General features: G+C 42.0%; 1 protein-coding gene across 7 annotated transcripts in view; it reads right to left on the reverse strand.

The window, feature by feature from the left end:
• The window catches only part of myo9aa (myosin IXAa), a 144,682-nt gene that overhangs the window by 98,670 nt on the left and 22,291 nt on the right, over window positions 1-23,721 (reverse strand). The gene's annotated exons all lie outside the window — the stretch shown is intronic.

A 23,721-nucleotide genomic window follows, 5' to 3' on the forward strand; every position in this document is an offset into this window, starting at 1 on the left:
CTGAGTGTAATGTGTCTGACGACAGGCTCGGTCAAAGTCATTCTGAGGAGCGGAGACTGAGCGGAGACTGAGCGGAGGCTACAGCGCTCAGGTTGGGTTTTCATCAGTGAACTAATCTGTCTCTCCTCACGTCCACATCTGGAGAAACTGCTCAGATGTGTTGAGAACTGTGGTCACGGTGCGGAACGTTCATATTGAGGGAAGAGTGATAACTTCTATTCGGGCAGAGGTAGATCCTAATCATGACTCAGCACAAACTCTCTGTAAGGCAGAGGCCCTTTTAGTTTTATATCAGATTTAAGCTTCACCGACACCCGTCATGGTCCCAGAGGATCATTTATTATTATAGAGAAGTAAACATACTGCTCCAGAACCTTTTTCCCTTCACACAGAGATCCTGGAAATGTCGGTGTTTAGTTTTGGTCGGTTTCTCTCAGTTCTGCCGTCTTTGTTAAATCTGGATTTGAACCACTTGGGGAAGAAAAAGCTTCAACTAGATTCACAGTTTATGGTGATGAAACACATTCAGGTGCGTTCTGCTAGTTTTTAAGTATCCTGATCCGAAGTATTTACAGTACAGCAACTCACTGGGCTGTGGTAAAATATGCAGAGCTCTGAGTAACTAATCAGCTCGAGCTGTTTTGAGTCATGAACTCCAGAAAATGTCTGGAAAAGTGGGTCTGGACATTTTCCAGAGTTTGCCTTTCGCATTTGAGGAACAACAACACGTTCTCAACAACAGGAAAAAGTCCGAACAGTCAGGCAGGAGCTGGCACCTGGGTCGGGCAGCGGGAGGCAGGACATGACGTCTAAGTTCCACTGTGGAAATCACACATTTTGTTTACACACACACACACATCGAAACCAGCGTTTTTTCTTTCCACAACTTTGTCAGCATCTTCTGTGTGTATCTGGCTCCTCTTTCACCCGGTTGTATTAATAGTATTCGTTTCAGTTTTGTCTCTGTCGTGTGGGAAACGTCATCAACAACACGCCCACGCTCGCTGTAAACTCAGGAGATTTAACGGATCAGTGAACAAAGCATGCAGCTGGGAGCTTCTTGCTTTTATCTGGTGACCTTTGCTTTCATCAGCTTAAATTATTACAGTTAAATTACCATGGCAGGGCAAAATGGAGGTCGTCCGTCACAGAATGTTTTGTTCAGGGCACCAGTGTATTTAAGGTGCTCTTGGATGAGATGCATGTAGACATAGAAACATCCAGGAACACTCTCAGCCTTTTGAACAATAACTTTATCATCATGACATGTTCATTTTAAACCCACACTTGAACAACACTGTCATGAGGTTTGTCTATTCGCTCAGTTTTTATTTGTCTCATATCAATATCAGTCAAGTTTAGCAAAACATTTAGTTTTTTTTATTGACAGTATGTGATGTTCACAACCATCTAAAGATAATCATACCCTCACATATAGTTCCTTATTTGTTCTTTTCTTGGAAATCAATAAAACTTCCAGTGCCACCTCACAGACTCGCTCAGTTCAGATTCTGTTAATGCTTCTCTCTGTGGCGAGTCAACTCGGCCTGTTTGCTGCTGTACGCTCTGACTCATGCAATGAAGAGCGGACACACATTTAATCATGTGAGGATGACTTCATTAGCTCAGAGGAGAGGAAGAGAAAAGGGATGCAGAGAGGGGAGGGGAGGAAGAAGTAGAGGAGTGGAGAGGAAGAGGAGGGGAAGAAGTAGAGGAGAGGACAGGAAAGGAGAGGATAGGCAAGGAGAGGAGAGACGTGAAGGAGAAGAGGAAGAGGAGGAGAGGCAAGGAAAGGAGAAGTAGAAGAAGAGGAGAGGAAAGGAAAAGAGGACGAAGGAGAGGGTGAAGGAGAGGAAAGGAAGAGGAGAGGATTAAGAATAGGAAGAAGAGGAAAAGGAAAGGAAAGGAATTGAAGAAGGAGAGGAAGGCAATGGAAGAAGGAGAGGAGGAGAAGAGGAAGAGGAGGAGGAGGAGAGGCTGGGAGTAAATGGCGGGGTCACACTAGGCCCTTATATAGAGAGCGGAGACAAAAGACTACTTGATTTAACTCACAAAGGGATAATCTTTTAGTAAGTCATCAAATGCTTAGGGTTACAAATGAATTTCCATGCCGGGTTGTGTTTGGAGATCATGTGACAGCGTGGTCCTGAAGTGCACAGAGAGACGTTTTGTCTCCACTTCAAAGTTTCCGAAGTGAAATGGCCACGAGACAAAAAACTGCATTCTTCTGACTCACTGACCAGAAATTGATTTAGGAAAGTGTCACGGAATTTTTAGCATTCCTTCTCCGACAGTCGCTATATGGAGAAAATTACTCGGACAAATTGTTCCATGTGATTCAACGGCTTCAAAGAGGCATTGTTCACTTAACCTCCGTGGATTCATATCCTTTTCCGAGCCTTTTACCAGCTCATCCACTGCAGGATGTCCACAATGAAGCGAGTGAAAGAGCCCGACATGCATCACGGTTATGTCAGAGTGTGTGTGGGCAGATGACGCCAACTCGTAACCGTGCCCCTTGTAATCTCACACCTAAGGTCAGGCTGGTCAGGGAGGACTGTGGTCAGCGCGGCTGTTTAATCACAGAGGGGTCCCGGCTTAGTGAGAGCACGGTGGGATGTGGGTTCTGCCAGTGGCTGCTTCTGTCAAAACAAGAGCTTTGAAATGTGTTTTAAACCATCCGGGTAAAAGACGCAGCGATCACACCTGAGCTTGTTTTTAAGGTTCGTCACCAACCAAAGCTTTGGACCAGATGACGGAACCGGAGGAAAAGTCCGTCGATCACTAAACTTGTTGGAATTAATCCTTCAAGAATGTCTGGACGATAATTTGTGGGAAACCAACCGATAGTTTGAGGCGTTTTACTCAGAACCACAAATGTCAACCTCATGGTGCCACCAGAGGAAAGGAATCAGAGGTTCACCAAAGTCAGTAGGTTTTGTCGTCTGGGGAACGTTAGCGAACGTCCAAATGGAAATCCATCAAATACTAGAACGACATTTTTCCATTCCACAGACACAAACCATTTTCATCTTGCTATTATTAAACAGAATATAATGAGGGTTACTTGCTCGGGAGATTTGCTTTCTCCTCCTGGATCGTGTCCAGGATCTTTGTCCTGATTAATTGCAATAAGAGCAGTTGAGGGTTTTTTTTGGGAATTTCAGGAGTCAACTGTGGGATTTTTGTTTGGCTGAACTTCAGCTGCCTGTCATTAGCTTTTGTTGCTATTCTTGGTTTAATCATATTGGATTTAGACAATAATTGCAATGCTATATTGCTTTGGCTCAATAAAAGATTGATGTTTTGATGATAGTTTGTAATGAAAAAGTCAATTTTCAAGTAAGAATTCTTAACATTTACTTATTCTAGTAGTTATATGGACTTTCTTTGACTTAAGTGAGAGTAAAGTGAAAATTTAGAGCTCCTGGACAGTTGTGGTTACAAAACAAGCAATCTTCTACTAAATAAAGATTTTAATGCAAACTGACAAGAGTAACAAACTGTGGATTAGAAAAGTGCCTTCATTTACAGTTGAAATGCAAATCAATGCAAAACAGTGTCGGCCACCGAAGGAAAATGTGGTTCGACCATTTAAAAAGCAACCAAAGTTTGACTCCACGCCCGAATTAAAAGATTTTTTAGTTAGATGCCAGAAAACGCTGCCTTCCATCATCCTCAGTGAGTCGACCATCGCTCTGCCTCTCAGGCCCCTGGGAGCAGATCTGATGGTCCAGTGAAATTATCAATACAGACGTCAAACTTGACAAGTTGTGCAGCTCTGGCAGGAGCTGACGAGCTTCAACGAGCTGCCAGCAACTTTTTGGCTCGTTTGGTCGGGGTTTTTGAAAAACCGATGTGTCCGAGACAATTTCAGCTTTAAAGGGTTTTTTTTTTTTTAAACTGCCGTCACATCCATTTATACAGCGTAATACTGTGTGTGTTTAGTAATAATGTGAGAAAATGAGAAATGCTCCGTCAAACTTTAACAATTCTGTATCGGTTATAGGTCCGGGTCTGGATAGGGCGTGTCTGGTTCCGTGTCTGGATCCAGATCTGTACTAGAGATCTCCTGGAGCCTCAATGTAAAATCTATCAGATTTAAAACTTGACTTAAAACCTTTATTTATTATATTGAACTCATGAAAAGTCAGTGGAAAATATGACATATTTAATGTGAAATGTAAAGCAGGAAATGAAATGTGTACAATTCGGCTTGTGGCCAAATTGAACTTCATTTAATCAACTGTGCGGTAATAAAACCTCATGTCATCCAGCTCAGTGACAGTCGGTGATTAACGTCTCATAACACTGGACCACAGCGGACAGGCGTGTGTGTGTGCATGTGACCGAGAGGCTCACGGAGAGAAAGAGGGAGAGGATGATGAGGAGACGGAGAAAAATGCAATTAGAGAAAGCAACAGTTGTTGATCAGTGCAACGGTGGATTAAAGTATTTGTCTCAATCACAGAGTCCTCCTGAGTCAGAGAGAAGGAGGCGGACATTAGTCACAGGGCCGGAGATGAAAGCCAGGCCTAACAGAAAAATAATCACGGATCTCAGGAATTCCTGCCAGAGCCATCTCTCATATAACTTAAAAGTCCCTGATTTAGAGAAGACGACTGGGAAAAAAAACACATTCCAGAATTACAGGTCCCTCAGACAGAAGCAAATCACAAACCCTTAAAACCCATGAAATTAACAAATTCATCTCTCATGCTGTTTCATAACTTGTACACCTGCAGCATTAATCCTGACAGAAAACTGGTTTCTCATCCCCGGGCTGTGGAAGTAGTTGTCCATCATTTTACTGTGTTTGAAAGTTGAGCCAGGAAACTGAGGGAATGGAACAATGACAACAAACCATAAACTGAAATATACGCACGACTGAATGCATCCATTTCACAATTTAACATAGATCGGAAAGGTATACAAAGATAATCCGATCCTGTTCACTGTAGGAGATCGTTACATTTGCCACAACAATGAGCGCACGTCTCCGCCAAGACCCGACAGTCCCCGTAAATTCAATCAAGCTGCACCAAATCAGAGATATCGGTCTCCTAAATATGCCTGATCTCTTTTATCAGCATCCAATAATGATCCCCATGGGAAACTGGCCCCTTCGTCCGGATCCAAATTGAATAGGTTCTTTCTTGGCTCAAAGTTTCTTGGATAATCTGTTCAGTGATGATTACGTAACCCTGCTGAGTGACTAACCAACAATTACACCAACAATTAAACCACCACAGGGGCAGTAACACTGAGTTTAACAGAATCGAACACATCCTAAAAGACAGGAACTAACACAAAATCCACATTTCATGTTTGTGTCAATAAAACACTTAATATCACATTTTGTGTTTATCGATAGATTTTGCTGCGTAAATGAATCAGTGTGATCCTTCAACAGAAACAATCCATCTTCCATCTGATTTGTCTGCAAAGGCTCAGACTCTCAGTGTCAACATTTCAAAAAGCAAACAGATTTATCAGACAGTCAACACAAGAGGCTGTAATATAGTCACATATTCAGCTCTTTCATAACTGCTCTCCGCTTTTACGGCTTCTATTTTAGGAACGCGGTGTAAAGAGCATGGAGCGAGTGCTTTTTACGGGCGTGTCCAAATATACTTTTGTTTAACCTGAGAAGCAAAAGGTGGCTGCGTCAGGTTAATAAGGGTTGTACATACTCTGCTCACTAATCATAAGCGTGTTTTTAGGTGTGACAATAATTCCCCATAAATGAATCAGCGCACCTCCTCCCATTTCCTTATAGCCTGGTGTGATTAGTTAGTAAGAGCAGACAAGTAATGAGACAGAATGTGCAGAGGAAACATGTCCGTTTAAATACAGACAATTTAATTTGTCACTACTCACGTCATAATAATGTGTACAGTGTTTGTTCATTACTCTGCAGTGTAAAGCAGTAAAAAGTTAGATTTTGCAGCGATCTTCAGACATAATCTCCAGACAATCTCCAGAAAATTTAGGTGGAGAGGTGGAAAATAATGCAGGAAACAGGATGTGAATTCCACTGCAAATATCACGTCTTGTTTGTAGCACATCAACACTGACGTCAGCTCTTATCGCCAAAAGCTGGCGAATCTTGTTGTCATCTTCTGTGGCCTCCTCGACGTGTATGGCACCTCTCACTCATCCTGAGGTATTTGTATTATTTTTCAGTTTTGTGTCAGTCGGGTGATAGAAACATCAGGACATTTTAAATCTTTACTTCCAAAATCCATTTTTCTTCATTGTCTGTACTATTGTTTTTTGAATCAGTGAATTGAACATTTCATAGATTTTGATCCCTAACCCTTGGTAGACTATATCCAGCACAGTCTCATTAAGTTTAGGTCCAGGTGATGGGACAGTTGCTTGAACTGGACATTTTATGTGAAATATCTTGATTTGATGTGAAAAGTGGATAAAAATGTAAAATCATACTCTTCTGTTTTCTACCAGAGAGAAATCCAACCTCATTCTTCCTCAGTGTAATGAGAAGACTGAACGTACAGACCTTTGGCCGTGTGAGGTGACTATTTGCAGCGGAGGCCCCGTCCTGCTCTGTGTGGCACAGCTGCCTTACAGGATTTATTTCAAACATTGTCAAGATGCCTTTGACACAATGTCATTACTCACATTGGCCAACAGTGTCTGCTCTGTTCCTCAGTCATTCACCTCATTATTCCTGCTCCTTCTGCCATGTGACAATTTCAAAGAAAGAAAAAAGAAAGTTTACCCCCCCCCCCCCCCTCCTCTGAACTTTTGACCCAGCGTTACATAAGAGGGTTCTGGGTTTCTGACGTGTGAGAGATCAGGGTTAATGTGGCTCAAAGACACAAGATCCAGAGAAGTTACATTTCCCCAAAGCAAAGAGTGGCAGAACAAACAGGACCGAGCAGCTTCTCGTTTCAGCAGCATCTTCACCGGGACGTCCTGAGGTAAACAATAGTGCAGTGTTTCCTTGAGGTACAGAGAGGGATTTTTTTATTTTTTTTTACGAGGAGACAAAAAGAGTTGGACAGAGAGAGAGAGGAAAAAGAGAGAAAGGTGTGTGAAGGAATGTCAAAGAAACGTAGATCAAAATCTCGTTTCACTCGTGCCAACTCTTCAGGGCATTTCCCACTGCAGGGAATCTTGTGTTGAACACAGATTAAATATATGGTGCGACTCAAGATGCTTCAGAGGGCAAAATATTTATTTATGTCATGTGCTGACTTAAAGAGGAAGTCAGACATGTTTACAATGCGTTCAGATCATGTAATTTTAGAGTCAGAAATCCCCAGTGTTTATTTGTATCTTAGGAAATAAAGTAAAATATGAACACAATATACACAAACCACTCCCTGAGGCTTTGTAAATATGAACTTCATGTAAATACACAAAGCTTGTATTTGTGCCCTTTGACACCACAAGTCACATGTGCTGCCGACACAAACAAATGTCTGTGCGTATTTTTAATTTTGAACTTCCATCCATCAGATCACCAGTGCATCAAATCCACACACACGTTCCCATTGTCATCATTTAAAAAAAGTGTATTTAATTGCCTAAACTGACAAACATATGGAAAAAGAACTTATTTTTCATCACAAATAGAACGGCAGTCAATAGAGCTCATCCCTCAACCAAGGTGGAAACAGTTTTAACTCTTAGTTCCAGTCAAACGTATGTGATGAAGGACAAGTCTTTAAATAATAAACTACCACCATCTGCAGACTGTTGACAGATAAAGTCAGTTTAAATTCACCTGACACTGAAAGAGATGGTGACGTTTATAGAATTATTAGTTGTGAATTGAAAAAAACAGTTCCTGTGAGAGACTTAATTTCTCCTGTGCTACCACCGGGATTATAAGAGTTATCAAGATGCAGACTGATCCAAAAATGTCTTCTAAGTTTTACAGAAAAGGAGAGGAGCTGATGTCTGACGGTCATGAACCGCTGTCATTCCTTCCACTCAGCCCACAGGCCCCGCTGACAGCTGTGAGTCACTCAACCGACATCGAGAGGAACAAGACCCGATTGTTGGGTCAAACATCCGACTGACCACTGCACCCACTACAATGAGCTGGAAAAACGAGATGAGATGAGAGCAAAGACAACACACTCAAAAATCGCGGCTAGAAATGGATATTTAATTCAACAATCAGCAAATAATTGTCAAAAATGTTGATAATCCATAAAGTAAATAGGCAAATATACCAAAATTTTATTTAATCTTTTAATAAGTATTTTCACTAAAATTCTTGGTGCATGATATAACAAGAAAACACACCAGCAGCTGCCCCCTTGTTCAGAAATATACATGCATTTAATGTATAAACATTAAATTAGACATATTCTGTGTAGCTGGAGTCACAGATCTTCTCCGGCTGCGTCGACTAAACCCAAACAAACTGTGAGGCAGAAATTAACCTTGGCTGGCAAACAGTGAGTGGCTATAGACCAACTCGGCCAGCAGGCACTCACTCGTATCGATCCACAGCATCACACACACACACACACACACACACACACACACACACACACACACAGTTGCACACACTCAACCAGAGTCCGAGCCCACAGCTTGAATCTCTGCCAGCCCAATGCAGCACTGCAGATATGGGTGTGGCCTCAACAAAAGGCTTTTCTTTTTTTTTTTTAAATCAATACTTAAATACATAAAACAATGCATTTACTTTTAGTTAATTGATGCATTAAATCTAATTTCAAACAAATTAAAGAAATTGAGTCATTTCATCACCTAATATTTCCCACTCTCCACACCAACAGAAAAAAGAATAAAAAAAAGAAAGTCTAGTAAAGATATACGGTAAGAGCAGAGGGAGGAGGACAACAGATTTGTCTTGTCAGTTTGGAACAACACCGTGACTGTCTGGTATTAACGAGGCTTTACCGGCCAGCAACAACATTTACAAGCTCTCACAGTCTGATGATGTAATCGCTTTCACAGCAAAATCCCTCTCTGTGCCGTGCTTCCACATCCATGTCCTCTTCACTCCCAATGTTCGCTCTAATGGCTGGGTGGGGATAATGCCAGGTTCAAGTGCGGCTGCGGACTTCAGAAGCTGAGTGAGCGAGTCCGTCACACACTAGTGATTTTTACTGGTCACCATGTTTGAGTTCTAAATGAAAAGCAAACATATAAGGAGATAGGATCTGGATCCTAATGTACACGGTGGTACAGTGGACTCTCTATAAGAGGAGTGTGTCGTGTACAGTCCAAACCCACTTTGGGCAGTGGCTGATTTTTCGTGCTACCACACATTAAACCTAAACTGCTGCGGCAACTTGAAAACATGGGTTCGTGTTTTAAGTCTGTAAACATAGCTACAATATACCTCACTCATTAACACCACCTACTACTTTACCAACTTACCCTGCATGGTTTTAGGCCTTCGAGGGTTATGGGGGGAGCTGGAGCCAATCCCAGCTGATCGCAGGGCCACACATGGACAAACAACAATTCATGCTTACATTCACAAATAAAGGCAATTTAGAGTCTGAGGAAGAACTTGTAAAGAGCCACGGAGATCGTCCGTACTGAGATTGGACAGAGCTAACCATCACCTAAAACCATGATGGAGGCATCTGATTGGCCCCATATTCGTTGTGCGGCATGACAGTGACCCCAAACATGCGACCACGATCATAAAGAGGTTCCTTCAGAGACAACAGGAACAAGGAGACCTGCAACAGGAGCTCCACAGAGCCTTGATCTCAAAATCATGGAGTCAGTGGCATCACATACAGAGACACAGTCAATCCACAGAAGAATTGTAGCTATAGCTTTTTTTAGACACTTACAACCAACAGATAATGGATCAAGTACCTTGAATTTAAGAGCCACTGTTTTAAATGAGCTATTCGTAGGTTTTCGACATCGCTACCTCAATGTCAGAGTCAAACTTCATTACTTTATTGAGTTTTATGTTTACTGCACTTCAATGGCGTCCTCACTTTATTCAGTGGCTAAAAATACCCACATACAAACTACTGACACTTGAAAACGTTCACAGTTTGACATTCTTGTGTCCAAGAAAAACACTTATAAATTTAAACTTACACTGCAGTTCACCTATGCACCTTTCTGAAAACCACAGGAAAATAACAGTGCCAGTATTGGAGCAGATTTGGTGGCATTACACTCAGCGCTCCACTCAGATAATGACAGAGGGTTGACTGACCTGAGTCAATTTGCCTCTGTGTATAGGATGTGTTTGACAAGCGCTAAGTAAATGTACTCAGCCATTAGGAAAACAGGCCTATCTTTGAGAGCAAACACTAATCCCACTCACTCCAGAAGCCTGAGTCAATACCCAATTTCTCAGCGCCAGCACGTTGCTTGGATAACCTGCTGCAGCTACAAATGTATTATCTCCCCTCTGGTACTTCGACAGAGGAGGAAGTTTTATATTAGATGCAGTAGTGGAGGAATTACTCGGACAGTTTAGTTTAGTGAACGTAAAGATACAACAATGAGAAAATAATCGAGTAAAATCTTTGTTGAGTAAGTTAATGTCTCCAAAGTATGAAAAGTAAAAGTAGTGGTTGTGCTGGAAAATGTCCAATGAGATGGATGTTTTATCATATTCGATGCTGTTAGACTGTTAATATTGTTTCATTGGTGTGTGCAAAACTCTTTACCCTCTACAGGGCACAATACAGTTAACATGAGGGGATATCAGATAATTAATCAGGTAAAGTTTGTGTTAATTTATTCAACTTTATTCCGACTTTTTAACAGTTACGGACACGAAGCATTTGAGAATTTTATTGGCAAATGTGTCTTTGGTGACATTTTCAAACAACTCAGACGTCAGAAAGACAAAAAGGAACCACAACAAAATGTTTGGAAATTAGCAATTAAGCGTTAATTGCTGCATTGCAATTAATAGGAATCTGGAAAGTAAATGCAGGTGTCAAAATAAATACTCTGTACAGTACAAGCACATTTAAATTGTACTTCAGTAAATTACTTGAGTAAATGCACTTTGTGATTTTGCATCAGCGGTTAGTTGCAGCCAAACGTAAAATAAAAAAATATGATTCTTACTTTAACAAACATGCAAGTTTCGAAACTTTATTGCGTCTGTTTCCAATACACAGCTCCATGTTTCAACCAAGTGACCAATCATAAAGAAGTTTATTATCCACCGCTGAGCCCATCTCACATTAAGATGTGAGTGCAGGAGCGGCCGGGCTGATCGAGATAACTCGTGATGGTTGTATGTAACAGAGCAGTAGCAGGCAGCTTCAGATAAAACCCCTGACACGTTCCACTGTGCACACACATAGCTCAGTGTTTTGTTTGTGGCGTTGACTCTTGGCGAGTGTGGAGGTGTTCCATGAGGGTTCACAGGCTGGGTTTATGAAGTGGTGACAGATTTTTGGGATAGTAGAGAAACCCCTCCACTGCTTCTCTGCACCCTGACTGTGTACACGTGAAGATCTGTGTATCAAGTATTTTCATTCTCTGAGCGTCAGTGTCTGTGTGTGGAGAGACTAAGAAAACCATGCACAAAAACACTCAGCATAATGACATACTTCATCATTTCCTATGTGCAAGATAGCTGTCCGAGCTGTAATTCCATACAGCCACAGAGAAAATGAGTAACAGCTCCTCTCAACGCTCGGCTCAGAAAACCCAGAGACACTCACTGTAAAGTGAGAGGAGGCAAAACACAGACCAGACATCAGCAGAAACAGGGGAAATGCAGGAGGCGCAGGAAGAAACTTCCTAAATCTGGCTGCCATACATTAACAAGGAATGTAAGAGTGAGGGGGAGTGAGGGGGAGTGAGTGAGGGGTGGTGGTACGGCGCTCCTGGAAAACATGGAGTCCAAGTTGACGGTGTTCAGACGCAGGGAGAGCAAAGTAGAAAAACTAGAAAAGAGTTCAGACTGAATTGTAACTGACACATCTGCAGTGTTGTTTTAAATCCTCACATAGTCAATGAATGAGATAGTTGTTTGTGTACGAGACAATGAGTCCAACACAGAACTGAAACCATGAGTCCAAACCAGAAGATCACTTAGTCGAGCCAGGGGCTGACAGTCTCCTCCACTTCAATCACGCTGCACCAAACTGCACACACTCAGGTATCAGTCCTGATTGTTTTCATCGAGATCCATGAATTATTCTCTGGTGAAATGGAAAAAAAGAAAGAGTCTGATCTCACAATGTTCTCATGCTCATCCTTCCACCAAGTTTTGTGTGGGAATCCATTCAGTGGTTTTTGTGTAATCTTGGAAATCTTAGAAAAGGTAAATACTCCCTGTAGAATCAGCTTGTTACCTGTTTTCCTCATATTTAGATACATTTGAATTTTTAATCTTGTTTTTTAGGTTTAGAAAAGTTAGTTGATGGACATAAGCAAAACTAATCTCTTTGGGCTAATCTCTTTTCATTCAGCAGTCATGGGTTTTAATCGTACGATGAAGAAACTCAATATCAAACCATGAAAACAGAGACAAACTGCAGAAATCAACACAGTAAAAGTGAAGTGTGGAAGCTAAAGTAAAGACGGACGCCACAGTTCCTCACATGAACTCATGAGAAACAGCTTCAAACGTTACGCTGCAGAACAGAGAGGTTCACTCAGCCAAAGGAATATAAACCTCAGCCTCTTCAAATATTTATAAGCTCAGCTTTGCACCGTCCTCACAGTGACGGTGCAAAGCTGCAGCTAATTGTTACTACACATCAGTCAGAGCTTCGGCTTTCCCAAGTTTCTCAGGTTTAAACAGCGAAACGACTGCACGCGGGGCGAGAGCGGATAATTACGGCCTGAGTGAAAACAAGCAGGATCTATTACATGTTAGGATAGTGGAACGCATTCTGCTGAAGGTTTGTGGGAAATTAAAAAGAAAACCGACACCTAAATCAGTTGAAGGCATTTAAATGCATATTTACGATCCTGGTGCTCATGTTAAAAGTTACCTGGATTACATTCAAACTCAAAAGACGCAAGATCTTACTGCAAATACTCGTTCTTTTAATTTAAAGTTGGAGACTTTCCACTTTTTAATTAAATCCCTGCACTCTTTTATTTCTTATTTTATTAATTTATTTCAGTGGTTAACTCTTGATTTCTTTTTAAAGGCTTTTTTTGTATTGTCTTATGTTGCTTTTACGATTTGCACGATGCCTTTTGTTTTTTTATGTGAAGCACTTTGAATTGCCTTGTTGAAATGTGCTACACAAATAAACTGGCCTGGCTGCATATTTTGGAAAAAATGAACTATAGTTCTAAAATGAATTTCTGTGAGGGTGACAGCCCTCCATTTAACTTCTTTGGTTCAGTTTGTAAATATGTGCCTGGACTTGGAGAGCTTGTCTGTTAACAAATGTTAAATATCACTCCATCTACACATTTTCTATCAACAAATCCTGCTTGTGTACCCGACACTGTCAGGACTGTTTGAGTTTCAGCTGCTTGGTAATGGAGATCATCGATTTATTTATCTGTTCATCTGGGAAAACCAGAGAGGAAAAAAATAAGACCGTGAGGCCAAAGAGTCCATTGTCTTCCACTTATCAGAGATCGGGTTGCAGAGGCAACAGGCCAAGTAGGGTAGAGCCCTGCACCGAGTCGACGGTTCTACTTCGAGCTCCCGATGGATGTGGGAACTCTTTACCCTATCTCTGCCACCTGAGGAAGAAACTCATTTCAGCAGCTTGTGTTCATCATCTTGCTCTTTTGGCTCTAAAAACTTAAAATTCCTTGATTCCAGGTGCGTTTGCCTCGTTGGGGATGTGATTTGTCGAATGAATTGGACGAATGAAGAATTCTTTCAGTTGGGGTTGTGTTTCTGTCTACGACTGTTTTTGTTTCCATCTCCTGAGAGAAATATATAATATGCTGAGCTCAGTTGAATCATGAATATAACCATACGAGTCACATTGTTTTCACATTTGATTCATTACCATTGCAAAATACTAATTAGACCCACGAAACGCTGCCTTGTTTGAAACCTGATGATTTCACAAAACCATAAAGGTTTTTTTTTTTTTCTTTCCCATGTAATTTTCATTTTTGACCCCATTGTGAATAATTATATCCTTTTGTCCTTAACAGACTTAGACACACACACTTCTCCTCTTGCAACACGTAAGTATTGACACTTGCCACAAATCAAATTGACTGAACTGTGTAATAGCTGTTAGCTCTGACAGCAACAGTGTAGAAGACAATGTACAAAGCTCTCTCTTGCTATGGCAAATACTGACACATGGACCCAGTGCCAAATATAAACTCCTGTTAACCTCTAACTTCAGCTGACAGATGAATATCTCTGTGTGTGTGTGTGTGTGTGTGTGTGTGTGTGTGTGTGTGTGTGTGTGTGTTATACACTACGGCATGTGTATTGTGACCTCTCATGTCATTAGCCACCACCCAGGTCATGTTAGCAAAGCTTCGTCCAGCCGTGTTGGAGCAAAGTCGGAACAGGTGGTCTTATCAGCAACACGCCCATATGTAGGCCACATGTCAGGCATTAGCAGGCCGCCGCTAGGCTAACGCCGAGCTATATGCAGAGCAGAGGTGAGACAATGCGCCGAGGTGAGGGGAGTGACTTAGCCCCGTCACTACTCTGGAGCTCGGTCATGTGGTCAGGCCAGAAAGGAGGTCAATCCAATTAGTTAGATCTGAGAGACACAAACATCAGGACTCGGTCCAATCCCGTGACAATCCCATAGTATCCCGACCCCGCAGGTCCCCCTGTCTGACCGTACACACAGATGTGTCAATACATCGATGTTCTTCTCTTAAGGCTTAAAAAATGTGATCAATAGGCAAATACTATGGTTTACATTGGGTGGAATTAAGTGGTTAATTATTTAATCCAGAGCGCTGGGCTGCTCCATTGTGTGACCTCACTTAGTAAGCTATTAGTAAATGATTTGACCTCACTGCACTCAGCACAGTCTTATTCATGGAGGAGCCATAGAGTGTTGAGCAGTCTTATTTATATATATATATATTATTATTATATATTTTATATTAAACCTTAACCTTATGACCTGTACTGTAGCCAGCCACCAGGTGGCCATCAACATTATTTGGCTTCACTTTTGGGGAGCTGTCATGTCGTCCATCTTTATTTACGGTCTTTGTTCACAGTCCACTACAGCGCAGCTCGGGCCGCTACTTTCTCTCCGAACCCATCAGAGCCAGAGAGAAAATTTGCCAAACAGGATGTTTTTCTCGATTACCAGCACAGGCAGTGTAAAAATCCCAGGCAATGTAAGTTAACCTGACCTGAACCCAAATATACTTTCAAAATTTTGGTCCAATCCCACCCAAGCTCGTTGGACCAGGCTCAGTTCGGGTATCCTCACTCCGGTGTCCTCCAGCAACTTGTAACGAGTTGTAAAGCAGAGTTAATGTCCCCAAAGAACTCGGGAAAAGGTATAAAGATATACTGCAAACAAGGGGAAAACAAACAGTGTACAACATTAAGAAGGATTTCTCTGAACATGATCCTTCGTAACGCAGTGGTCTTTCGGTTATGCTTCTTCTTCAATGATTTAAGCCTGAGGTCGGCGTTTACTGAGCAGAACAAGTGATGGCTGTTTAAAGCTTTATGATAGAAGGGAAATATATGTCCACACTCACTAAACGAACCACAACTCCTCCTCAGAGCCATTGTTCTGGACAGTTAATGACTCATTCATATTACCACAGGCAACTTTCCCAGAGCACAGCCATGTACTCTTAGAGCGGCAGCAGCACTTATCTTCTTACTCAGAAGGGGCCGCAGCAGATAGACGCACTGTGACTGTAGTTATGGGCAAACAGAGGAAGAGAGAGAGAGAGAGGAAGATGATAATGGCACCTGATAGCGCTTCACATTTCCTGAAGTGATATGATATCAGATGAACAAAAGTCTTATCTTGGGTTCAGCTAGCACGAGCCAGAAGAGATGACCGACATTAAATCCAACTTTCCTCAACTTGGCACCAAACAGATCCGAAGACAAACTACTGGAAAATGTAAACTGCGTCGCTTGTGTCCGGCCCAGGGACGATCTTTCCCCCTCGTGTTTCCTGCTCCCTTCCAGATGTGTGCACTTCTCTCACTCTGTTTTATTACACCACATCTGGACGAATAGGGAACTCACAAGATGACCACAAACCCCACACACACGCCACATGAGAGCCTTTCAGCAGAGAGGTCATCTGCAAGGATTTAAGTCAAGTAAGGAGGAGGGTGTGTTCTCAGCATTTATGTAACAGACTTTATTGATGCTCAAAATTATGAGGACGGAAAATCAGCAGGAGGAATGAACTGTGCGTTCTGTAGGAGGGGAAGAGGGAGTTCACATTTTTACTGTTGTCTTTGTTATCACCTTCAGTTTTTAGGAGAAATGTCACAAACTTAACCTTTTTCTGCAGATTACTGATAGAAATTGAGAACGTAGAGTGAAAAAGATTTTTAAAGTGTCGGATAAAGACTTTCTGGGCTGTTTTCAATCCTCTCTTTTGGGTTGTTTCCATTCCTGCAGGGGGAGAGCGGAGGGGAGGAAGGTGGACATGACTGAGCTTCCACCCAATGCTTTTAAAACAAGTCTGGAACATCCGCTCCTCCGCACAATCAGATGAGGTTTTCTAACGAGGGATGAGACAGCTGCAGACGGAACTGAGACATGTGGGTTGTCATTCAACAGAGAACACACTTTATTTTGCCACTTCCAGGAATTTCTTACAAGGGAACTAATATGTTTTTCCTCATTTTCTGTTATATATCTATATATAATAATGTTATCATGTCAAAAGACATTTCAGATGATGAGGAAAACATATGTAAAATGAATCCTTGTGATATAAAACTTCAGGCGTCTGCCTTGAATACTTGAAGTATTGTTTTTGTATCTCTGTACCGAGCTGGCACCTGTTTTATTCAGAGTCAATTTTCCAAAAACAACTTGTTCTCCCAAAACTATGTTAATTTGAGTACAACTAAAGGCATTTAAAGGTACTCCAGCACACAAAAAGCCAGTGGTGCAGGTTTATTATACATTTGAAAACAGCAGAATAACATTTCATCTGTTAACTTTTGTGTTTCCTCACACCAGAAATGTTCCACTTTTTACATTTGACATTTTAAGCCCAAAACATCCTCCTGTAATCTTTGTTGCTGCAGGTGTTTGTCTACAGAACAACGTGTCGACACAAGCAACGTACACGAACGGATTTGACAAGTTATCAATTAACCAACTATAAAATCTATTCACTGTTAATAAATAGTTATTTTTCAAATCATTTGATTAAATACGTCTAAATAGCAGAACCACATATCCATCATCACAATTTTCCAAAGCCAAAATGGACGTAGCCTATTTTAATGTAAAGAAAAACACCAGCATATATTTCACATTTAATAAACCAGAATGATCTAGTTCTCTCAGCTCTACTTGAGAACTACACACATTAGAAAGAAGGCATTAATAACACAGACGTGTGTGTTATTTCTAAGAGTTGGCTTCAGCACACGTCAGACAGAATAAAGCTTCTTCTGTCCATCGCACGTCTTAAAGAGACACTGGTGCAGGTGTTATCAGGGCAGTAGGGCAGCTGGTCAAGTCTGACACAGTGTGTGGGTCTGTGTGAGCGTGCATGAGCGAGTGCGATGCCGACGAGGCACCTGCAAACTTCAGCAGATCCAGGCACAAGTGAAGAGCCTGTGAGGAGACATCTGCGGCTGACGACTGAATATTTGAAAGTGAAACGAGACAAGACAGAGCTACAGATCCGGTCATCAAAACAGCTGCTGATTAATGGTTTCAGCTTTAGAACAGATGTTGTTGTGTGGCCGTGAAGAGTGACACATTTAGTTTCCCTTTATAATGTCAGCTATTGCTTATTATTTTTGTATTTATTAATTAAAGCAGTAGATAAAATACTGTAAATTAGATATTTTAGTTTTGCCTGATACACAACACAAACTGAATAAAAAACACTGTCCCTGTTGCGACTGACCACCAAATCTGTCCGTGACCTCTGACCTCAAGCTGTTGCAGCCGGAGTAACAAGCGACACTTTATCAACAGAATTCTCCGCTTGATAGTTTTTTTATTTTGCACAGATGGGTGGACAGAGCAGGAACAGAATGTACTCCTGTTTCCCAGCCAGTGGTACCAGGCCTCGTGTATACAGTTTCAGAGGAAAATAGGAGCTTGGCACCAGGGTGGCCAGATAAACAAACAGTGAAAAGTAGCAGCTGGAGCCGTTGAGATTCCTCATTTTTCAGCTGCGGCGAAATGCCATTAGTTAAAACACTGAGGTTATATTTTATATCAGATGAAATTAAACTAACTCATTCTAAACCTGCTTTAAAGAATATAAATACTGCTATTTTACTTTGGCAAAAACTCACTAGAGTTGTGGAGAATTTATATGAATCCTAGAAGAAAACGTCATTTATCAAGATTCCATTTCAATTTTGTGAACCAAACATTAAACAAACATCAGTTTGTATTAGCCTGGATTAAACGCCTTCTTGTTAAAGGAAGTTCCGACATGTTCTGCTGGGACAACAGCAGGACAGAGTGACAGGAACTGATGAAATGGAGGCTGTGCTTGGATGTGAGGTCAGGACTTTACTCTCTAATGGTGGAGTTAACTACCAGTCTAGAGATTACAGACGTACAATCGATAAAACAAATTACGGCTCAATTTAAGAGTTCTCGTATTTAAAACAAACTTGCCTTTGCTCGATCATCTGACACTATCCTATAAAACTGGGCAAACAGTTTTGAGCCCGTTTTCCACCTGATTTCAGACCGAATTTCTGTTTTCGTACAGTCATATGTCATCAGACTCCAAATTCTGCAACTATTTCTCCAGTTGTGCCTTGGGTACTGGCAAAAATGCAAAAAAAGTGAAACCAGGATCTGGCGACGCAACACAAGAATGGATGCCAGGCAGGTTGAGATGTTTGATGTTTCCTCCTCCTCCAATCCAGGCCAGAGAAAAATACATTTTATTTTTCAGGTTTCAATGCCGGGAGTGACAAATATGTTCAAGTCAACACAATTCTCCCGTGTAAGAACTGCAAAAGCAAACAAACTGACTTCTTTTCTTTGAAAACAGCCAGACTGGTCTGACAGGTACGTATAGGGAGAGCATTCGGGTCGTGGCTTGACGTACGGTGCGGGCACAGAATCGTGACCTTTCCAGTGCAGATGATTAAATCGCACAGTGTGGGTTGGAATTTAACAGCATTTTTATAATCGCAGACTATGCCCATCTTAAGCAAACAACTCTAAACATATGGCATAACATTACATAATCCTCATACCAGGGATGCTCCAACGCCAACGTATCTATTCTTCCACTACACTGCCAACCACAAGATTATGCACAAACAATTCTGTAGAACAGGAAGTTGAAGTTCCATGTCTTCACTTCAACATGTTACTAAACCAGGGAATGCAGCCTATAGGCCGAGCCCACTGTGTAAGCATTCGCACTGGTCCGCATCACACTCTTTACCCGAGTTTCACCTCAATAAAACAAACACCCCTGTAACTATATACTCAACCAAGGGGGCCGCAGCTCATGAATGGCGCTCAATCATTCCCTCTCCCTCTCATCTCGTCCTTTTTTTCACTGCCCCAGCCTGAGGAAAACAACACTTTCAGGGCACAGTAAATCTCGCTTGACCCCGCCCAGTCGGGGGAGATCACGTAATACACACTAATCCTACTCAGAATTAGTGGGGGCTCTAGGGAGATGGTATTAAATGCGCAAGTGTGTGTGCATTTCTGTGCGTGAGTGAGCGAGTGTATCGAGGTAGAGGGGAAGGAGAAGCCGAGGGGTTGAAACTGCTGACCTGGGTTGACTCACGCTGGGAGTGTTTCTGTTGGCCGGGAACACGAAGGAGCACAACAGGAGCTCTGGAGCTCACCGGGCCAAACAGACCTGCAGGTCACTTACATGCACATATGATGGATATTTGCAGGGAAGTCATCCAACTAGTGGGCGAGACAGATACACTACACTTTAAAAAAACGAATAAATGGCACAACCACAACTGTTTTAGCAAACATGTGTAAAAAGGTTTGTTGAAATCGTTGTTTATTTTGATGGGCGGTGTGGTTAGCAGCGGTTAGCTGTCGCAAGAAGCCTGGAAAAGGGTTCTGGATTAGAACCGTGACTGTCGAGGACTTTTCTCTGAGTTTTAGACTTCCTCCCAGTCTGAAGACATAAAGCTTGGGTTATAGAGACGATAAATATCGTAAGTGTGAATGTGTCTATGTGTTGGTCCACTGATGCGCTGGTGACCTCTCCAGGGTGTATCCCACCTCTCGCTCATTGTCAGCAGGGATTGGCTTGTTTTCAACTGTCACAAATCACAAATACTGATTAAAGCAGTTTTTTTAGTGTCACAATGACAATGGATGTTGTTAACCTTTCTAAACACCAATGTAAAGGCTGTGTTTATCATAAATCACTGGTTAAGTGCAACGATTGTGAGCATCCATGTCTTTGTCCTTACACGTTCCTGTGTCAATAAAAAGTATATTAATGTGTGTGTGCACATTAAAGTGGTTGCAGCAGCACCTTTAGCTCAGGGGCCTTGAAGTGCTCCTGAAACATCACACACACACACTCACACTCTCACACTCACCATTAGCTCTGGCCCTGCACTAATGCCCTGTGACACCTCCCTGGTCACTGAAAGCAGATCCTGATGATGCGCTGTCAGAGTGAGCAGCGTGAGGTAACCTCATACTCTTGACCCAGGGGAGAGCAGAGGACAGCTGAGCTCATATTAAGCTGTCACTTCGCTCACATGTAAAAACAAATGGCCGTGCTTCCTGTGAGAAGTCTTTGTTTTCATCAGCGTCCACAGTAACGTTGAACCAAGACCGTTCCATCTACCCATTCTTTTTCTGACGCTTATCCAGGGTCGGGTCGCCGTGGCAGCGGGTCAAGCAAAGTAGCCCAGATTCTCTCTCACCGGCAACATTTTCCAGCTCCTCCTGGGGATCGCAGGGCGTTCCCAGGCCAGATGAGACATAATCTCTTCAGTGTGTTCTGGGTCTACCTCAGGGCGTCCTACCAGCAGGAAGACCAATACTGGTTCCTTTCTAAAACACATTGCCTTGTATTGGTTTCATAAAAATCACCTGACCGTTATTGAAAGTATTTATATTAAAGTGTATGGGTAAAATTAAGGGTTAAGGGTTTGATAACAAATTTTTTTAGCAATCATTGCTGCGTTTTCTTTCAGGATTTGAAAGTTGAATCCCTAATATCAGTAGCAGAAGGCAAAAATCCTCAGTGTCGGGCTGTAATCTATAATTGTAGAAGAACCAAAAAAAACAGGAAATGTGTTATGTGGTACATGGTGACCTCAGCAGTCACAAAAACAAGAGACATTGATTTTTGCACTAACCTATCATTACTGATGAGCACTGTGGGACAAACACACAGCTTTAACTGTAATGCTGCTTTCCGTCATTGCTGCCTGTCATCCATTGCTATGCAGCCAATGTCAGTGTTCCTCATCTGTATGCAGGTTCAGGCTGCAGGCTGAAAATATGGATGTAACTTTGTATTTAGAGCGAAGTACAGGCTCTAAATCTCTCTGTCATATATTGCTCCAACAATAGAAGCATTTTTAGTATTTCACGTATGTTTGTATTATTCATCTTCACTCTGCAGGGTCAATTCAAGTCCAGAGGTGTTGATGGTTAAGCAAATAAAATCCTTTCATTCCCCTTCAAACTCTTTAAAGGCAAATGAACAGCATTTATAAAGCGGGGTAATAACAGCACTGTGACATGTCCTCGAGGTTTATGTTTCCATCTCCTTCAAGGGTAGTTTTATTAATTAAAGTACTTTAGTGACGGAGCTTGTCAGGAACTTAACACCAGCTGATGGCTGGTTTCCAAAAACCAAAACCTCTTGTAAGTGATATCCTCTATCAAGATTTTTTTTTAAACTGCCTTTCTATATGTTGAGGCCTCCGACTGAGTTCACCTCTCGACTGACAGTCAGTCTGTCTGCGATGAGCTTGTTGACTTGAGGGCGATGGTTCAGTGCCATCCTGGCAAGAAATGTACTAATGCAAGTTACTGCCATTAAGCAAGGCACTAAACCCTAAGTTGCTTTTTGCAGACATGAACTCCGCACCTTGTTTTTTTTGCATAAGAAAAACGCAGTGGGAGATTGTCAGACACGTTCACAACAACAGATGTGTGGGGCATTCAGCGAAGAGGTGGCACATCATGCACGAGGCATGACATAACGAATCAATGCCACCTTGGAAGTCACATGTTCTTGTTTACAGCACACCTACGTCAGCATCACCCAAATCTCTCACATCTTGTTTTTCCAAGGTAACAATCTTCCATTGCTTCGACTTCTTTTTCATCCTGAGATATTTGTATTCTCCTAGTATCGAGTCTGTCAAGGAACCGAATGCTTATTCTTGCAATCACGACTTCCAAGGTCAGGTATGCTTACCACCATTGGGGCGCAAATTTAGGAAATCCTCCAATGAGTTGTATCAGAGAAGGTACAATCAAACTATGTGTCCATTCAGGTTGGAGGACTTTTGTGCAGGAATCCTCAAGGAAAAAGGCCGGTGTGTAAAATCAGTGAAGCTCCCCTTTAAGTCTACTGAGGCACAGCTCTTAAAATCAATGGCTCATGTCAGAGGTCAAGTTTAAACTCAAAGCTTTAACATGAAGTTGGAGGAACATTAATTCCAGTAGAGGTCAACACTTCAACTTCTTTTGAAAGCTAAAATCAGCTACACATGTCAAACATCTTTCTCCCTTTCCTGCTTGTCTACTTTCGTGAATGAAGAAATGCAAGTGTTGTATGAGGTCATGTTGGCTGCTGTTCATTCCCCCCTCTCCTCTACTGTGCAGTAGCACTGCAGCTTTAGTCTTGGCATCAATCACCGGCAGGCAGATACGCAATCTCACTATGCAAACAATTAAAGGCTGCTCCTCTGCACTCAGAACTACTCACTCGTGTTGCTGTGTAGCGGATTAACCCAATATGCTTACACATTAACCCTGGAGACACATCGATGAATGGCATTCCTGAGTTCTGTGTTTGCTAAACCGAGGGCAATAAAACCCAGTGTAAAGCTACTCGCTGCAGAGATTGTTGTCGTGCTGGTTACCTTTGAACTTGGCTTCTCAGAGGAGGCTTTCAACTTGACACTGATTCTAAGAACCCAGAAAGAATTCGATTTTGGGCAATTAATGGCATTGGTCTGTAATTTAATTTGTTACCAGCCATCCCACAATATCAACACTGACCCCCACATAATGATTTGGGTCAAATCTGAATCCATAGAAGATCTTTGTGCGGCTCATTGATTCAATCGGCCCCTCTTGACTCTGCTCTCTCTTACACCGACACACACTGTATTCTCAGACAATATCATTTGGTCTTTTTGAACAGAAAGAAGAAAAACATTCGGGACGCATTCTAACAAACACACTTAATACCAGGTCTGAGCACGACCTGTGCAGATGAAGAAATGCCACAAAGGCATGCATGCATTTCAGCGAGCATTGCCCAATTCTTTGTAAGTGACTCGAGTGTAAACATCTGTCAGGTGACGTGACAGTTAGCGATACACCCCCTTCTATAACACTCTTGACAATTTGTAACCTGTATCTGCCTTCCGGACTTGCAGCATTATCCACACAATTGAGCTGATATTGAAGAAAAACAA

Source organism: Paralichthys olivaceus, chromosome 1 (genome assembly GCF_024713975.1).
Source record: "Paralichthys olivaceus isolate ysfri-2021 chromosome 1, ASM2471397v2, whole genome shotgun sequence".
Classification (NCBI taxonomy): Eukaryota; Metazoa; Chordata; class Actinopteri; order Pleuronectiformes; family Paralichthyidae; genus Paralichthys; species Paralichthys olivaceus.